This window comes from Lissotriton vulgaris, unplaced genomic scaffold (assembly GCF_964263255.1).
Source record: "Lissotriton vulgaris unplaced genomic scaffold, aLisVul1.2 SCAFFOLD_1642, whole genome shotgun sequence".
NCBI classification, from domain to species: Eukaryota; Metazoa; Chordata; class Amphibia; order Caudata; family Salamandridae; genus Lissotriton; species Lissotriton vulgaris.
The window spans coordinates 224,835-244,466 of record NW_028248131.1 but is presented as its reverse complement, the minus strand read 5'-3'; positions in this window follow the sequence as shown (position 1 = coordinate 244,466).

Below are 19,632 nucleotides of genomic sequence, written 5' to 3'. Positions count from 1 at the left end.
ACAGGAAATGGCTTTTCTTGGGTTTCTGATCAAAATGACGGACGCAACGCTGCTTCTCCCTTCTCAAAAGATTTCCAAAATCAAGAAGGAGATTCGCAAGGTCCTTCGTCTGGACCGGATTTCTCTCCGTCAATTGGCCAGGATAGTGGGCTTACTGTCTTCATCGATCCAGGCCATTTTTCCAGGCTCACTTCACTACACGGCTCTCCAGAGACTAAAGGAGTTTCATCTTCGCAAGGGTCTCACGTATTAGGAACTCATTTCTTTGTCCACGGAAGCCAGGTCGGAACTCCTTTGGTGGTTAGATCACATGGATGCTTGGAACGGGAGAGCGATTTTCGCCTCCCGTCCAGATCATGTGATCGAATCAGATGCCAGTCGCCAGGGTTGGGGAGCCCGGTGCGGCTCCCTCTCGGTGGGAGGCAGATGGACGGAGGAGGAACTTCATCTCCACATCAACTGCTTGGAACTCCTAGCGGGCTCGTTCGCCATCCGCTCGTTCACCACGACCAAAGTCTCTTGTTGTGTCCTTCTACAGATGGACAATAGGACTGCGGTCAGATATATCAATCGGCTGGGCGGCACTCATTCCAAAGTCCTAGCGGATCTGGCGAAGGATTTCTGGAACTATTGCCTTCTAAGTCAGATTTCTGTCATGGCGGAGTATCTCCCCGGCGATCTGAACACAGTGGCGGACTGGCAATCCAGGAATTTTCGGGATGCCAGCGATTGGAAACTGGATCATTCTGTGTTTCAGAGGATTTCGGATCTTTGGGGCCTTCCAGTGTTGGACTTGTTTGCGTCCAGGTGGAACGCCCAACTTCCCCGGTTCTACAGCTGGAAGCCGGACCAGGGCGCGGAAGCAGTAGATGCCTTCCTGCAGGATTGGTCCCGGTTTCCAGCTTATGCGTTTCCCCCGTTCCTGTTCATTCAGAGGGTAGCAGCCCAGGTCCGCAGACAGCGAGCCTCTCTGATCTTGATCACTCCGATCTGGAGGGCTCAATGTTGGTTCCCGTCCCTTCTAGAGTTATCATGGGACAGACCTCTTCGGTTGCCGTCTTTCAACCTCATACTGATGGATCCATTGGGTCGTCCACATCCCCTGGTTCTCCAAGGCCATCTACGTCTCATGGCCAGGAGGATTTCAGGGGACGTTGGTCTAACGACACACTTTTGAGAGATGCTGAACTCATTCAGCGAGCCTGGGCCCCTAGTACCACTAAACGATACCGATCAGCCTGGAACAGATGGGCTCGTTGGTGTGTGGCAAAACACCTGGATCCTGTGGGCTCCTCTGTTACAGAGGTAATTAACTTCCTTGCTGAACTTTTCCACGAGAAACTTGCATACTGTACCATCAATTCTTTCAGATCAGCAATTTCCGCTGGTCATGCCCTTGTGGATGGTTCTCCTGTTGGAGAGCATCCTTGGGTTTGCAAACTCCTCAAGGGTATTAGTCTTTCACGCCCCCCGGAACCTCGCTATTCCGGTTTATGGGATGTGAATGTGGTTTTGCGTTTCCTTTTTTCCTGGCAGGATAATGAGTACCTTTCACGTAAGGAGCTTTCGGCTAAATTGGCAATTCTCCTCTGTCTCATATCTTGCAAAAGGGCTTCTGATGTTCGTGCCCTTGATATTTCCGCCAGAGTCTTTTCCCCTGAAGGGGTTACTTTTACCGTTTCCAGAAGAACTAAGTGCAATACAAGGTCAGTATCTTATCCAGCTTTTCCGGACTCGCCTAAACTATGTGTTTGTTGCCTCAAAACTTATGAAGATGTGACTGGAAGTCCGCCCTCCGGGCGAAAGACAATTGCTTATTGCGATTAGGAAACCTTTCAAGGCGGTTTCTTCTCCCACCATAGCCAGATGGGTCAGGTGGATTATGTCTGAAGCTGGTATTAACATTACGAACTTCGGAGCTCACTCCACTAGAGGCGCAATGGCATCCAAGGCCGTCCATGTTGGAGGCAGATTGGAGGACATTATGAATGCAGCGGATTGGTCTTCGGATTCGACTTTCAAAAAGTTTTATTTTAAGCCAATCCATGAGGCTGCTTCTCTGGTGGTGAGTAAGCTTTGAACAAGCATACTCCTCGCCTCCGCTTCCTGACGTAGAATGAGAAATTTCCTAGTTCACACAAAGGAAATTTTCAATTCTATTAAGGACGCGGAGGCGAGGATTATCCCACCCTGGCTTTGTCTAGCCTTCCCTCCCAGGATTGTGGATTTCAGTGATTTTCTTCTTTTGAGAGAAGTAATTTTCATTTCCAATTTTTGCTGTATATATTGGAATGATCTGTTTTACATGATATTTCTTGCCTCTTACTGCAATTATCTTTGCTTATTCCCATTGCAATGTGTTTGGAGTGTATTCAACATTGTACTGGACGAGATATTATTATTGTTTCTCTTCCCTAGGCTCCCATCAGAAGACGGACTAGAGGGTAGAGGAATTTTCCAGCAGCAGCAACGAAAGAGGAAGGACTACCGACTTGGGATACCTTTATGCTGTTGTATGGACTCTGATTGGTTAATGTGCTGCCATGACTACCGCTTCCATGTTGGTTAGGGTAGTTCATGGTTGTTTTTTCTTTCATACTTTTAACGTGATGTCCAATAAAATGGAGAAAGGACTAGCATAATCCTCGCCTCCGCGTCCTTAATAGAATTGAAACTTTCCTTAGTGTGAATTAGGAAATTTCTCATTGTACTGCACTGCAAAGATAAATTGATTTGGTATTGTCGGCAAAACCCGTTTTAAGATGGCGGAGCTCTAAAGCCTGCACAGTCCTCTTTCTATTTTGAGCGATTCCATGTTACGATGGAGTACGGGTGCATTTAAGACGTGCATGAATTAGTCGCCCCTGAGATATACGAGAAGGAATCCAGGAGCAAGCCATGAGACAAATCTGTCCGGGTAAGAGAGCCACGCACCATGGGGTTAGGTGAGGGAATCAGGGGGCCATTTCCCGGGTAGTTTAAATGTGACAGCCGGTAATGAGAAACCCTTCAGGGGTTTAGCATTACGTTAGGTTGACTATACGCGTTACTAAAAAAATCGTTTGTTGGGAGGTGGATGTAAATAACGAGGCTAGCCAACGTATAGCTGTGCAGTTGGACAAATATTCTGGCAGATTAGTATAAAATTGTAAGATTGCCGACATTGGGTTGCAAACAAGCTTCATGCTTTGATAAATGAGCTGCTGATAATGGGGGAAGCATGGGTGCGCCATTTAGCCAGGGAAGGCTTCATGCTAGAGGCAAATAATGGCGTCTTTGATCGTTGTCACAATTGTTTTATTTTGAATATATTTTAACATTACCGCACACATGTATTAAGATTTTAGAGATATGCCACCTTGAAGTAACATAGGGACATACAGATTCTTTGCAGTAGTTAACTCTCCTGCCCTAATGGGATATTGGTGTTTACAGAGCATAGCGTTGCTGTTTTACTTAAAAGCAATGACAAAGCGTGAGAGAGAAATCTGAGCTGATCAGACAATTGTGGTTTTTCTTGCAAAATAGGTGGAATCTGGAAGACCGGATCCTTTTTAAATAGCCTTGACGGGGTGAAGGGCCATAGCTCCGGTGGTCAAAACAATTTGGACCGGTATAACGTGTATAGCAACATTAACGTAGGATGGTTTGGTGGCAATGCTAAATTAGAAACTATAATAAGAACCTACAATAGGAATTCTTGATTTAATGTTCCTACTTTCTAGTTTAACCACATGGCTGCTGGGCGTTTTCCCCCCCTGTGCTGGAAAATGCCATTTTAGTGGCACCATGACGAGCTCAGCTCGTCATCAGCACACGACACCCGTGGGTGATGACGAGCTGAGCTCGTCATCAGCATCGAAAGGGTTAAACAATGAGGCGGTGGTCCCTGGTTGATGGTTTTCTTGGTGCCGGTCAAAGAATTAAATAGGACTTTTAAAGTGGCCATTAAGGTGAAAAAAATGTTTTATATATATTTATTCTGACTACCTAAGGGCACATGATAACTCCACAAGAGGATGAAGAGTCCTTTTCTGGACATTAAATTATTGCTGCTTTGTTGTAATTTTTATTATGTTTCTTGGGGAGGGCAGTTTGGCCCCCATAATGAATACCTACCTTGCGGTTTACTGAAGCTGACCAGCCTAGTGATAAGGAGAGAGATACATCCTCCCATAACTCACCAATTAATGGGTGGGTATTTCTCTCTACCTTGTTGAAGAACGTGTGTAGTATAATCAATGATGTGCGTGAGCTGGGTGATAAAGTGGCATGTTTGATTCATGGATAGCACAATTTGTGAAACCAAGATTGTAATATGTATATTAATACCCTGTTTATGACTTGTTTGTCATAAAGCTAGCTATCTCTACTGTGATTGATCATATAATGGAGTGTTCAATGTCATTTGAGCTGTATATCATGTTATTTTAAAGCACTAGTGAATGAAAATGATTTATTTAAAGACTTCTTTTATATTATTGTCTTCTAGATTAAGAATTGTGGAGATTCAATTAAAGCACTTGTTGGCCTGATGAAGGTGGTGAAGCATTAGATACCACCGAAACGCGTCGCTTCCGTTTCCAAATGAACACCCTAACAACTGGTCTGAATTAAGCTGGCACGTTTTAATATTTTGAAATAACATCTGGTTTGGACAAAGAAAAAGATATATTATGTATACATCAAATGTGATACATTAGTATTAAACCCTATGCATCTGAAGTGTCCTTAAAGTGCAGCAGGTTGTTGGTTTTGGAGCTTCGATAACACTTTGTAGTTCTCCCTTGTCTGTAAATGAATTGTTTTTATGTGTTTTTAATATTGTGTATTGAGTATATATTGGACACTTTTTTTTTAAAGGTGTATAATTTTTGATATACAGCTAATAAAATTATATTACTTTTCTATATTGCGTTCTGGGTTTCTAATTGGTGCTGGTGAAAGATTTATGATTGGAAGCAGTGTGACTCTGGTGTATATTTTCAAAAAAAGAGCCCAAAGGGATAATTTTACTTGACCATAGTGTCTACTGTTGGTTTCCTATCCCTTTGGGTGAGCTGGACCCTTCTCTTCTATTTTTGGTAAAAATATTATTTTACACGGAACACAAAATCCTGGCACCGTCCTGTTTGAACTTCATAGTAAACTTTCAGTCTTTCTCTCTGTGGTTACACGCAGCTTCTGTTGCTCCCTTACCTGGCACCAAATGGAAGCATCATTGATAAAAGATAGATATATATTGCTTCCCGACAGCCATGAAGGATTCATTGATGACACTAGTATTGGTGTCAGTCACATCTGGCCTCCCTTAAGGCTAACAAAATAATGGAACATTTTCCACATACTTGGAACTGCTTAGATACATGAGCTCTTACTTTCATCAAAAGCCTGATAATGTTGTCCTTTTAATTTTTCTCTTGTTATTTTCAGTGTTCTGATAATTATTTTTTGTAACCTTAGAATTCTGTTAGATTTGCTTACGGATCCAATCCACATTCAAATGCAATAGCTGTATGAGGGAGAAGCATTGTGGGAGAGATGTAGCAGAGTGCTGGGCCACCACGTTAATATGCATTATAACGTTGAATCCATGTTAGCATAGTTGTGATAGCAGACTGAATGACTTGCGTTGTGTGTTCACTTAGCATAAGTGCATTTAGGTCTGAAACTCCGCCTTAAAAATAAATCTGAATTTTTAATGGAACCACAGATTCTTCACCTTGTGAATACCCACAGGTGTCACACTGGATCCCGAGAATATATACATCAATTCCATTGTGTGCCGTTAGGTGGTGTCGTTTGGGTCTGCATCAGCTCTGTTCCGTCCTGGAAATGACTCTGAAGCCCCAATCAGCTGCTACTCCGTGCTCTGATGTCGGTTCATTTATTTCCTCAATTTTGAAAAGCGTATGCGGAGGTAGCTCTCTCTCGCTTCTGTCAATTGACAAGAATTTTTTCACAAGATATCTTACAGCAGGCAAAGGCTTATATCTCCTCAAAAAACAGGTTTTAAACTCTGCATGGGCTTCCTCAAATTAATGTCCGTGACACCACGACCCCGTATGTCTCTGGTGTCTTGGTTCATCACACATCTGTCATGCCTGAACTTCACCAGGATAAATCCAAAAGCGATCCTGGACCTCAAGGCAAGCTCTATGTCACCAAGTGCTGTTTGATGTGTAAAGGCCAGTCTCGATCAAGGATGCATACCCGTTCTTGTTCTCAAGGATGCTCTTGTGAAAGGTCCTCTTCCCATTCAAAGTCTGAATTTAAGAGCGTACAAAAATAGAAGTGTGACCCTCCTTCCTGCCACTCTGATCAAGTGAAGTAGTGTGGACATCAGGTTACCTCTGTCTCCTACCGCTGACATGATCTCTCACTTATCCTAATGTAGTCAGAATTTCACAGCCTAGAGGCAATGGTGCAACAACTGGAGCCCTTCAGAGTGGCTATTTTGCTGTACTTTGGCACCGTTCCAGCTCCCTCCGGCTAGCACCCAGGCCTTAAGGATCGTAGGAGTTCTCCAGTTGGTGGATCCGTCACTGTCTATGCTTGGCCCTGCTGTGTGGTCTGCCCCAACTCCATAGCCAACCCAACTTCAAACTCAGCACTGAGGTCCTCACCGGTCACCCCAGCCCTCCTCAGAGGAATAGGCTTAATTTACTGTAGTGGTAGGGAGAATTGTGGCAGTATTGGATCTTTAACTCTCATCTGTTGGAAGTCCAGACCAGTTTCCTGACGAAGGTCTTTCAATCAGGACAGACTTCCACTGAACCTCTTCTCTACTTTTATGAAGCCCTTACTGACACGCTATTGTTCACTTGGGGTGAGGCTGGCTCTTGCCTGGCAATTAATGTACAGGTGCCCAGATGACCCGGAAAACCTAATGGTCCAGGTGTCCAGAAGCAGACTCAACCCAAACTCATATACTACTATGCCCCCTAATGGATAAACCGAACACATGGAACCATTCAGTAAGTTAATGTTCTTGTCAGCCAACGGTCAGTGAACCCTAGTATCTTCTAGGGAAGCTTACGATGAGCGGAATCCTACCTACGATCCTTGAATTCTGTGCCATTCTTACGCTAATTATACAGGGTGGACAAGATGCTGAGAAACAAGTCCTCACTCTGAGCTGGACACACCTGACTGTTTGGCCAGGGCAGACTATCACTGTGGTGCTTTCAAGGCTTTGGATAGGTCCTGGCAGACGGACAATGCCCAGATCTTCCTCCACAACAATGGACCCCTTAAACCTTTGTGTCAGGGATCCAAACGAGCATGTCCAGGCCCTAAGAGGCATGTTACTTCTCAGTTCCACACCCCTCCTGCTGCCGCCCCCAAACCTCTTAAGCTTGCCCTCGGTGGTTCAAGGCCATTCTGTTGGCAGCAGGATAAGGTATTACCTCCATGGGTGGCAGTTCATTACATTCAACAGATGGGTGCTTCAAAATCTTTCAGCAAGAATGTGCTCTGCTATTCATTTCCACCCTGCCGCATATACCCGCTACCCCAGAACACCTGTTGGAGTCATGGCTGCCTTAAATAAGAGAGCCATCAAGAGGGTCTGGCATAAGCAACAGGGACTGAATGTTCTCCCGTAATTTCCTGGTGGCAAAGGACGAAGATCTTGATCCTATTTTAGACCATTGCCCTCTCAACTTCTTTCTCTAAAGGGAAATATTCCAGATGCTCACCGTGGCCCAAGTTCCATCTGCCCGGGTGTCAGACCTGCTAAAAACCGAACCAGACTAAGACACATTATTTGTACCTTGAAAAGCACAAATGGTTGGCCAACAAAGAGAGAGACAGCTCTGAACCGCTATTGGAACTCAGCGGTCCACGAGCGGAATTCCAAGATGGCCGCCGACATGAGTTGGTGGTCTAGTGGTTGCTAGAAACACAGGTGAGGAGCTCTAGGTGAAGCGTGCGAGCCAATACTGCTGCGCACTTCAGAGTTTTCCTGGAGGACGAGGGGGTTCGAGAGAGAGTTCCCGGTATCCAAGTTAGTCAGAGAAGCGTCTTGTTTATTATTTTTGATGTAGTTAGTTCCCTAGATACCCCCGAGTCAACTCTGAAGTACCAGAGAACCTGCACGCCGAGTGATGCGTGCAAGAGAACAACTCACCTAGTATTTACCGAAGCCAGAGGTCTGAGGCATCTTCAGTAGTTTGAGGAGAATATCGCTGCAGTATTTCATCTATTGGAAAGAAAGAAGATACAGATAAGTCAATACAGTAGAGAGATAAACTACGCATTATATCATAAATGTATTAACAGTAATTGAAATTGTAGAAGAGAGGTCTGAGACCATACTTACCCAGAAGCCAAGATAAGCTATTGGAATACCTGAAAAGACAAAAGAACAATAGTTCAGGTTACAGAATAAAACTACACTTGGGAAGATTCAGAGAAGAAATAAAGGGAATAGGTACAAGGCCCCAGAGCTCAAGATAGTAGGTAAGGATAGAGAAATAGAGAAATAAATAGATTGGAGACATTTAAGGTAGAGAACCAAGCACCACCAATATCCACTATTTTACAGATAAAATCTGGCGTAAAGGGCAGAAAAGACCAATCAAATAAGAGGAAGAAGAGTAGCTCGACCCTTGAACTGATAGGTGAGGAAACAAATAATAGAGAAATAAAAATTAGAATAGTGAGGGAGATTGTGAACCTTTTCTTATTTATATATATATATATTGAATACTTGCATTAGGACTTTTACGGTTCGTCAGAATATCGACGGATTTGGAGAAGTGAGAAGAAAGGATCTGAAAGAAACAGGTTAGTATTAGATTCCTTGCCTTAGAATATCCCCAGGCATCAGACAGGATCCAGAAATTTTTGCGTAGCAGTACCCCCTGCGCGTCAGTAGGTGTCGTCTGCGGCTCCGCGACCGTCGTTGGCGCTGGGATGATGGCGCCGGAGTACTTAGACACCGCCCTCGCGAGCTGACGTCAGTTCTTTTTTCCGCGCCAGCAAGCGCCGATCCAGAAAAAGTGGTACCCTTAGTCAATTTTTGAGTTAACTTTTTTGATCCTTTTTCGAAGTCTATTGACTCCGACGGTGCCGGTAGGGATACCTGGGTTCAAACCCTGCGCCGACTGATGTCGGTTACTGACCCCCATCGCCGGTGTCTTCACTGTCTGGGCCTCGACCACGACGACATGGCCTGCTCCGACTGCAGGGTCCTGACGTCCAAAGCTAGACGGGAGCGGTCCCGCAAGCAACTCGAGCTCCGGCAGTTGGCCCTGCACTGCTCGAGGTCCCGGTCCACAAGGAGGTCGAGGGACCAGTCGCAGGGTTGGAGCCACCATAGCTCCGGGAGTCGTCATCGGGCTCGAAGTCCTCAGGTAAGGAACACAAGAAGTCGAAGAGACGTCATCGCTCTTCCGACTCCCACCCCCCCCCCCCGGACGCCTGCGTGATGCGGCTGTGGGATTCTGGTGACACCGCCCTTGCGGCTCCGCCGGAGTGGCAGGCGTCGCGGCTTGCTTCATACCAGTTGGTCCCTGGGCAGAACGCGACGCCTGAGGAGATCGAGGCCTTCCTCTCAGCCATGAAGTCGCTCACTCCTCCGTCGGGCTCCGCTGCGCCTTCGGGCCCAGCTGCCCCGACTGGGGGTCCCAGCGGGTCGGGTGCTTCGGCCCTGACGCAGTCGGGTGCTTCAGTCCCAATGCCGCCGGCAACTTCGGCCCTGGCGCCGCAGCCCCCCGCAGGATCCGGTTCTGGGTCGTCGCCAGTCGACCTTACGACCTCGACGCCAGCCCCCAGGGTGTCGCCTCTGGGCGGCGTCATCCCCAATCCCTCCCTCGATTCGGGTCCGGCGCCGGAACGGCGCTGCTCTCGACGCCGATGTGCGATTTCTACTTCTATGACCCGGCTCCATCCTTTGGCCCTGAGTTTCAGGAGATGGGTGGCGAGGGGGATTGGGAGGGGTCTGAGGACCCTCTAGCACGGGAGTGCCAGTCTTATCCGGACTGGACAGGTGAGCTAGGGGAGGCCAGTGGTCTGGACATCTCGCCAGGCACTGGTTTTGTCTCCCCCTCCTTCTGTGGCTACGGAGGAGGGGGATGCCTATAGTGTGGTGCTGACTCGGGCGGCCAAGGCTTTGGGCCTGGAGCTCCTCGTCGTGGCCGTGAGGACTAACCTCCTCACTGAGGTCCTTAAACCGCAGGCAAGCTTGGCCGAGCCTCTGCTGCTGTTTAATGAGGGCTTGTCTGACATTCTTCTGGGCACTTTGTCCAAGCCCACTACAGGTCAGCCTGTAGATAGGAACGTGGCCAGACGCCACCGCCCGGCTCCATGCGACCCTTGCTTCCTGTCCACCCACCTCAGCCCCGAGAGCCTGGTCATCCAGGCCTCTAACTCCCAGACTGCATTTCGACGGCTCCCCCCGATCGGGAATCCAAGAGGTATGAGCAATACGGGAAAAAGGTATTCTCCCTGAGTTTGGGGTTGCGGTCAGTCAACACTGCATGCCTCTTGGGCCGGCACACCCACTCTGTGGGACACGGTCGCGGACGTGCTGCCACAATGTCCGGAGGAGGTCCGGACTAAACTCACCCAAGCCCTTGCAGAGGGTCGAGAGGTGGCACGGTTTTCCATCCGGTGTGGGCTGGATACCACAAACTCACTGGGCAGAGCGATGGCAACGACGGTGGTGATTCGTCGCCACGCCTGGTTGAGGTCCGCCAACTTTTCGGCTGATGTCCAAAACACTCTTATGGGCATGCCGTTTGATGGCCGTCGCCTCTTTGGCGACAAGGCAGACCATGCGCTTGAGCGCTTTAAGGACTCCAGGGCTATGGCCAAGTCCTTGGGCCTCTCTGCCCCTCGCCAGCAAACAGCTGCTTTTCGCTCCTTTCGTGGGCAAGGTAGGGGCGCCCCCACACGTCCTGCCAGCCACGGGCCGCAGGCTACCATCCAGCACAGTGGCAGACGTGGAAACCGCCGTGGCAGCGGTCGGGGACAATGGCGAGGCCAGTCCACACCTACCCCTGCAGCATCCGTCTCAAAACTCTCCTTGTCCGTGCATTCAGGCCCATGTGATGCCAGTTGGCGGCAGGGTTCGCCATCACCACCTCCACTGGCGCACTGTCACATCAGACAAGTGGGTGCTGCAAATCGTCCGAAGGGGCTACTCCCTCCCTTTCGAGGCGACCCCTCCAGCTATGCCACCACGTATCGGGGGATCACTTGAAACTTCTACAAGAGGAAGTTACGGCCCTCTTGGCCAAGGGGCCATCGAGTGCGTTCCTGTGCCAGAAGTAGGGTGTGGTTGTTACTCCTACTTTCTGGTACCCAAGAAGGGCAAAGGGGGCCTACGCCCTATCTTGGACCTCCGGAACGTCAACGGCTTCCTCCGGAAGGAGAAGTTCAAAATGCTGACACTGGCTCAGGTCTTAGCTGCCCTGGACCCAGGAGACTGGATGGTAGCGTTGGACTTATTTTCATATCCCCGTCCTGCCGGCCCACCGGCGTTACCTGCGGTTCACGGTAGGCCACGAGCACTTTCAGTTTACCGTGCTCCCCTTCGACCTTACCAGCGCCCCATGGGTGTTCACGAAAGTGATGGCGGTGGTCACAGCTCATCTGTGCAGGTTAGGAGTTTCGGTCTTCCCCTACCTCAACGACTGGTTGTTGAAGGCAGGCTCGCCCCAGTCAGTAGTCAGCCACCTCCAGACTACGGCCAACCTCCTGCACCTGCTGGGGTTCTCCGTCAATGTGCCGAAGTCACACCTGTGCCCCTCTCAGAAGCTCCTCTTCATCGGAGCGGTTCTAGACTCTGCGCAGTTTCGGGTTTATCCTCCTGAACAGCGGGTTCGGGATATTCAGGCTCTGGTTCCGATCTTTCAGCTTTTATCCCGGGTCTCAGTCAGGTTGCCGCTGTGGCTTCTGGGGCTGATGGCCTCCTGCATCCTTCTGGTGCATCACGCCAGGTGGCGGATGCGGGCTCTGCAGTGGGACCTGAAGTTTCAGTGGGCCCAGCAACAGGGCAACTTGTCCGACCATGTCTTGATTTCGGAGGGCACTGCAAGACAGTTGCAGTGGTGGCTCACGGACCACGATTGGGTCAGCGGCAGATCCCTCTCCCTACCCCAACCGGAGCACATTGTTGTGACTGACGCGTCCCTCCTAGGTTAGGGAGGCCACATGGGAGAGGCTAAGATCAGAGGCCTCTGGTCTCCGGCGGAGTCCCGGCTCCACATAAACCTTCTGGAGCTGCGGGCGATTCATCTTGCACTGAAGGCATTCCTCCTCTCTGTCCGGGGGAGTGCGGTGCAGGTGTTCACGGACAACACCACCGCCATGTGGTACTGCAACAAACAGGGCGGGGTAGGGTCGTGGACCCCATGCCAGGAGGCTCTGCGCCTCTGGCAGTGGCTGGAACATCAGGGCGTGACCCTGGTGGTTCAACACCTAGCAGGCTCTCTGAACACCAGGGCGGACAAACTCAGCCGACGGTGCATGATGGATCAGGAATGACGTCTGAGCTTGGACGTGGCGCAAGGCCTCTTTCAGTGATGGGGAGAGCCTTGGTTAGATCTGTTCCCCACCGAAGAGAACGCGCAATGTCATCAGGTCTGCGCATTGGAATTTCCAAGGTGGCATTCGCTCAGAGACGCTTTTCGTCGCGAGTGGAGTTGCGTTCTGTTGTATGCCTTTCCGCCTATGCCACTTCTGCCCAGAGTGCTGAAGAAGATCCAGCGCCACCGGGCCCAAGTTATCCTTGTGGCTCCGGACTGGGCACGAAGATACTGGTATCAGGCGCTACTCAGTATGTCAGTCGATCCCCCGATTTGTCTGCCTCTTCAAGAAGACCTTCTGTCGCAGCAGCAGGGGGACGGTCCTCCACCCGAACCTGTCCAGTCTCCACCTCCATGCTTGGAGATTGAGCGGCGACAGTTGAGGCCATTTGACTTGCCTCCTGAAGTTTATAATGTGATTCTGGCAGTCAGGCGTCCCTCCAAAAAGTCTGTACACGCCTGCAGGTGGAACAAATTTGTGGCATGGTGCACAGCAAAGGCTGTGGATCCCCTTTCTGCCCCTCTTTTTGAGGTTTTCCTCTTCCTTCTTTCTCTTGCCCAGCAGGGCTCTGCTCTGGGCACTATCAAGGGCTACCTTTCTGCCCTTTCCGCCTTCTTAAGGCTACCTGATCGGCCTTCTTTGTTCAAGTCCCCGGTTGTTAATAGGTTTTTAAAGGGCATCACTCATATGTTCCCTCCTGTTCCTTTCGTGATGCCTCAGTGGGACTTGAACTTTGTACTAACTTTTCTGATGTGCGCTCCCTTCGAGCTACTTCATAACTGTCCTCTCCGTCTTCTTACTCTTAAGACTGCTTTCCTGGTTGCCATCACCTCTGCCAGGAGAGTGAGTGAGCTCCAGGCTTTTTCCTCCAAGCCTCCCTTCCTTTCTGTCCATCCGGACAAGGTTGTGTTGTGGACAAGACCCTCTTTCCTGCCCAAGGTAGTCACAGCCTTCCACATCGGGCAGTCCATCACCTTGCCCACCTTCTTTCCGCCTCCGCATCCCTCTAAAGAGGAAGAGCGGCTCCACCGTCTGGACCCAAAATGCGTGCTCTCTTTCTATTTAGATCGCACACGCCAGTTCTGGGTGTATGACCAACTCTTTGTTGGTTACGTGGGTGCTAAGAAGGGACGGACGGTGCACAAACGGACCATCTCTCGGTGGGTCATCTTGTGTATCAAGGCATGCTACTCTTTCGCTAAGAAGGAGCCTCCTGTTGGGCTGAGGGCCCATTGCCACGGCTACTACTGCCCTGGGCCCGGGGAGTCCCCTTACAGGACATCTGTCAGGCAGCTACGTGGGCCTCGCTGCACGCGTTCGCAAGACACTACTGCCTGGACAGCCAAGTCCGGAGGGATGGCTTCTTTGGCCGTTCCGTCCTCCAGGACTTTCTGGTGTGATCATTGTTTCGCAGACCCACCACCGGGGTTGGGATTGCTTGGGTATCTATTCTAAGGTAAGGAATCTAATACTAACCTGTTTCTTTCAGATGCACAAATTACTTACCTTTGGTAACGATATATCTGTAAGAAACAGTAGTTAGTATTAGATTCCTTACCGCCCCACCCATCCTCCCTGTTCTGCGAACCGATATCTAGGGTTAAGGTCCTCCCCTTTCAGGGCCCTAGTTTCATGGCACCAGTGTTGGTTTTTATCATGGCTCTGCGTTTCGGGTGCGGAAAAGCTGTGTATAAGAACTGACGTCCGTGCACGAGGGCAGTGTCTAAGTACTCCAGCGACGCCATTTCGGCGCAGACGACTGACGCGGAGCTGCAGACGACGCCTACCGATGCGCAGGGGTACTGCTACGCAAAGATTTCCATATCCAGTCTGACGCCTGGGGATATTCTAAGGTAAGGAATCTAATACTAACTAATGTCTCTTACAGATATATCGTTACCGAAGGTACGTAACTTGTGCATCAAGAGCAGCCTCTTCTTGTTGTTTATTATTTTATCCAATTCCCCTTTCCCCCTTTGGGGTGCTAGAGAGTTGAGTTTTCAGATAACGGACTCGGAGTATCCAGAAGGTGGAGTTGGGAAAATAGTCATCAATCTGTTCCTGTGCAATTGTGGCAAAGAACACAGTATCCTTTTGACACCGGGATACAGGTGACTGGATGGTGCAGAAGATTTGCAGCACTCCAATTTTCACATCTGCATCCTGCAGTCTCATAGGTGTTACCTGCGGTTCAAGATGGACTGTAACCATTTTACTTTTTTAGTGCTTCCCTTCGGACCGACCAGCACCTCTAGGGTGTTCATCAAAGTAATGGCGGGGTCGCTGCATTTCTTCGAAGGTTGGTAAGACCGGACTCCCCATTCCTTGATGACTGACTTCTGAAGTTGGGCTCGCCACAGTCCACCATAGACCACCCACAGATGACGGCAAATCTCACATCTGTGGGGTTCTCGTTCAACATGCCATAGTCACACCTGACTTTTCCAGAGGCTCACATTCATTGGAACAGTTCTGCATACAGTACTCTTTCCATGTGTGCAGCGAGTCCAGGACATTCAGACTGGTTTTGATGTTTCTGACTCTGTCCTGGGTCTCGGTGAGAGCAGCAGTGAGGCTGTTTGGCTTTCTCGTCTCCTGTATTGTTTTTTGAAGAACATGCCAGATAGCATATGCAGGTTCTGCAGTGGGACCTGAAGTCTCATTGGAATCCGAATCACTGAAACCTGCTGGATTCATCCAGGTTCCAAAAGAGACTGCGAAAGACTTGCAGAGGTAGCTGCATGACTGCAACCGGACAAGTGCACAACCTCTCCCTATGCCACAAAGAGTCGATGGTCAGGACTGATGCATCATTGCTTGGTTGGGGAGGCTATCTGGGAGAGCTGTCGATATGAGGACTCTGGTGGAGACCTGCCGCCAAATCAGTCTGTTGGAGGTGCAGGAGATTCGTCTGGAACTGAAGGCCTTCCTCCTGTCCATCAGGTGGGGTCTGGTTCAGGTACAGGCAGGCAGGCAGGCAGACAGACAGACAGACAGACACTCACACTCTCTCTCACACTCTCTCTCTCACTCTCTCTCTCACTCTCACTCACTCTCTCTCTCTCTCTCTCACTCTCTCTCTCTCTCTCTCACTCTCTCTCTCTCTCACTCTCTCTCTCACTCTCTCTCACACTCTCTCTCACACTCTCTCTCACTCTCTTCTGTGCTGGGTCCTGCTTCTTTGGAACGGGTTAAATCGGCAGGGAATCTCCTGGGTAGCCAACCACCGGACAGGATCTTTAAATGGCGAGAACTCTGGCTGGACTTTTTTGCCACTGTAGAGAATGTACAGTGTCTCCATGAGCCTTGAGCTTTTACATCAGTCACACAAGGGCCATCAGGTAGACTATCAATTCATTGAGAGGTTCACAGGAGCAAAGAAGAGTAAGGCAGTGTAGGAAAGAACAATTTCAAGGTGGATCGTTCTCTGCATCAAAATTTGCTATGCACTGGCGAAGAAGCTGCCTCAGGCCTTGAGATCATAGTCCACCAGAGCCGAGAATGCAACCAATTTGCTTGTTTGCAGCACGCCTGTCTTGGACATTTGTCAGGCTGTAAGGTGGGTGTCAGTACACACCTTCACAAAGCACTACTGCTTTGATAGCCCGTTCAGGCAGGAAGGACATTGTGCCCATTCAGTCCAGCAGGGCCTTTTGGCCTGAGCGATTCCACTAACTCGCTACCTTGGGCGATACTGTTTTGGTATCTATTCACCAAGTGAGAAATGCATGGTTAGAAGTATCAGAAGACAAGTTACATTTGGTAACACTTTCTGATGGATACTCTCTAAAGGCAGATTCCTCGCCGACGATCCCATCTCCCACTTCTGTGGAATTAGCACCGTTCTCAGTCTAAAAAGTTCCCAATTTAGAAATCTGCACACTGTCTAATCTGATCAGTCAATAGCCCCGCGTCCCAATGCATTGACCGAGTTCAGAATGAAACTGACAAAAAAAACATGTAGGTTGGTTATATGTGGATCTGTCATCAAATCCGGGTTGGACATAGTTGGCATAGAGCTGAAACAACCTACAGGCAGCGCTAGGGAATTGTTAGAAAATATTCTTCAGATTCAGTCTGGCTCCTAGGGGTAGTCCGAATCCGAGAAGTCTGCAGTTAGAGTATCCACCAAAGAGCTTACTGAAGCTAAGTAACTTGTTCTTTTTTGACTTATTTCTTGTTGCTATTTTGCACACACAAACATTCCCTTCGCTTACATCATCTGTTCTACATTACTTAAGCAAAAGGATAGTTTTCCATTCACTTTCTGCATAATAGCGGTGGATACAACTAAAACTTCTATAGGGTCACCTTGTATCAAGCTTCACCGGCTAACGAGGTGCAAAGGAGTAATAACTAGTATTTCTGCATAGTTTGCAGTGAATTTGATGTTTTCAGCTTGGCTTTGCAAACTTGAGACTTGGCGAGTAAACTCTAATCTGCACCGTAAAAACTCTAAAGAAGAAAAGGTATGTAAAACTATAATGGGAGAGAGAGAGAGAGAAAAATGTAGAGAAACTCGTTACCTTGAAGCATGCTTTCGTTGTGGGACACTGCTCAAAGGTTGTATGATGGAACAACGTATTCCGTTGTAACGCATGCCTTTACCATGCATGTGTTACAACGTCCATGCTTTCACCATATATAACCTTTACCACGCATGCTTTTACAACGTATTTTGTTGTAAAGCATGTATGGTAAAATCTGCCCTTTTTTAAAAATGCATGACCATACTCTAAGCCATAATTCTACACCCCAGCGCGCCCTGTTAAAAAAAATACCTGTCTCTGCCCTAATACCTAAATCTAGACCCCAACACGCACCCTGCCATTTATAAAATACTTGTCACTGCCCTAAACCCGAATTCTTTTCCCCAGCACGCCCCTCACCCTGTTAAAAAATAGACCCTTCCCTAATTTTAGACCCCAGCGCGACCCCCTCCCTGTTAATAAATACCCGACCCTTCCCTAAATTCCTACCCCTGCGTGACCCCCTCCTCGCCTTCAGCTCATAAAAATTACCCAGCCCTCGCCCTGAACCCTAAATCTGTCACCTGGCCCCCAGATCTTTTAAACTAAAATCAACAATCCCCCCCCCCCTACCATTTCCAGACGAGGCACTGCACACACATCGACAAGAGGAAGCGGAAGTACCTCTTCGGTCCTCTAACAATGCCAATTGCCTTTACCACGCAGGTGCCGTTACCAGCAGGTGCCCTCACCACGTACGTTGTTAAAAAATGTGTGGTGATGGCTATGAGTGGTAACTGTGTGCGTGGAAATGCCTGCATGGTAAAGGCCCTGCGTGAAAAAAGCTGCGTTGTATTGGCTGTATCTCCTAACTGGTATCACTATCTCCAGGGGTGTAGCCATACCGATTGGGGTTGATGATTTGAACTCCCAGTCATGAGAGATTGTCTATTCTACCGAATAGGCAGCCGAATACTGACTTCCAACAGATTGTTGTGCCTCCAAGGCCACACTGGGGTAATCCAATTTAGCCATCTGTACTTTTGATAGAAGCCGAATTGGCAGACATGCATACAGCTTGCCTGGAGGCAAGGAGAACCTGAAGATATCCCCTAGGGAACCATTCAGAGGAAAGTGTAGGACAGAAAATGGAGGACCCTTCTTGTTCTGTAATGTGGCAAAGAGATCCACAAATGGAAATCCCAATGCGGCGATAACCTCGTTCATTTCATGGCACATCTCTCACTGGTGGTCCTCTAGTGAGATGGCAGAGGAAACACCTTCACACTGAGGATGCCTGAGAGGTGGACTACTACCACGAAGAGGACACTTCTCCGCTGGCAAGACAACAGACAAATCTCCAAAATAAGGGTCCATGACCCCATGTCAGTTGGTCTTTTTATATAATGGATGGTAGGTAGTTGCGTTACCCAACATAATCTGAATATTGCTCCTCAAGTTGGAATCGAGAAATATAAATATTGCAAGATAGACCACCCACAGCTCAATCACAATTATGTGCAGGTGCTGCTTTGACGCATACCAAAGGCCCCACACAGAGATGGGCACCCCGTCCCAGCAAAAAGGTGTCCATGACTACAGTAAACAGTGCCAGGGGAGTGCGAGTTAGAGCAAAGAGCAACCCAAAGGTTGCATGGGTCTCCTACCATTGGAGTTCCAGGTGAACTGACTGACATTTTACCTGAGCAGAAAGGCTCCCTGAATGCTGGAGCCACTTTCTCCTCAGGCACTGGAGGGCGGTCATTCACCGTCTGTTGTGTTGCAACAACAGGATGCAGAAGGCCAAGCATACCCAAGACCAAAAAAAACAAGATCAGATTTTGAATCCGAAACCTTGGAATTCTATGCAGAATATTTGCGATCTTCAGAGAAGATGCACGTTGTATCCAGTACTGCCTCCAATGAAGATGAATCAACTGGATATTGTGGGTGAAGTCGAAGTCAGGGCGAAAGCCCTTGCCCAAAGGTGTTTCTTCAACAGCACTGTGGACTCTACTTTCAATAGCTAATTGTCTAAGTATTGAAATACATGAATTCCTGATTGTCGCAGTGAAGCCACCACCACTTCACAAAGATGCATGGAGCTGTTGTCAGTCTGAATGACAAGACCGTGTAGTGAAACGCTTGGATCACACAACAAGCCTCATGTAACATGTGGGAAGTGGCAACATCACAGTACTAAGATCTGTCTCAGGAACAGCATCTTGAACTTGTCCTGTCAATGAACAAGTTCAGAAATAAATATGCAGGATGGGTCTCAGACTTCCATCCTTCTTGGGGATTAATAAATAAAGGAAACAGAACCGAGTACTGCTTTCTCCTAGAAGTACCACCTCTATGGATCCTTTGTCCAGCAAGGAAAGGTCTTTGCCTTTAACATTGCCTAATGGGACAAGGGGCGGCCAAAAAAGGAGGAACAAGTGTAGCTTGTGGCCCTTGCAGAATAACTTGGTGACCCAGTAAACTACTGCGATCGTCTCCCAGTTAGTGGAAAATGAAAGACTCAATCCGCATTGGAAGGGTGAGGACTAGGCGGGGGGAAATCACAGGAATTTGAGGCAACGAGGCAAGAAGAAGAAAGTATCTGCTGCAAACGTCTCTGCCC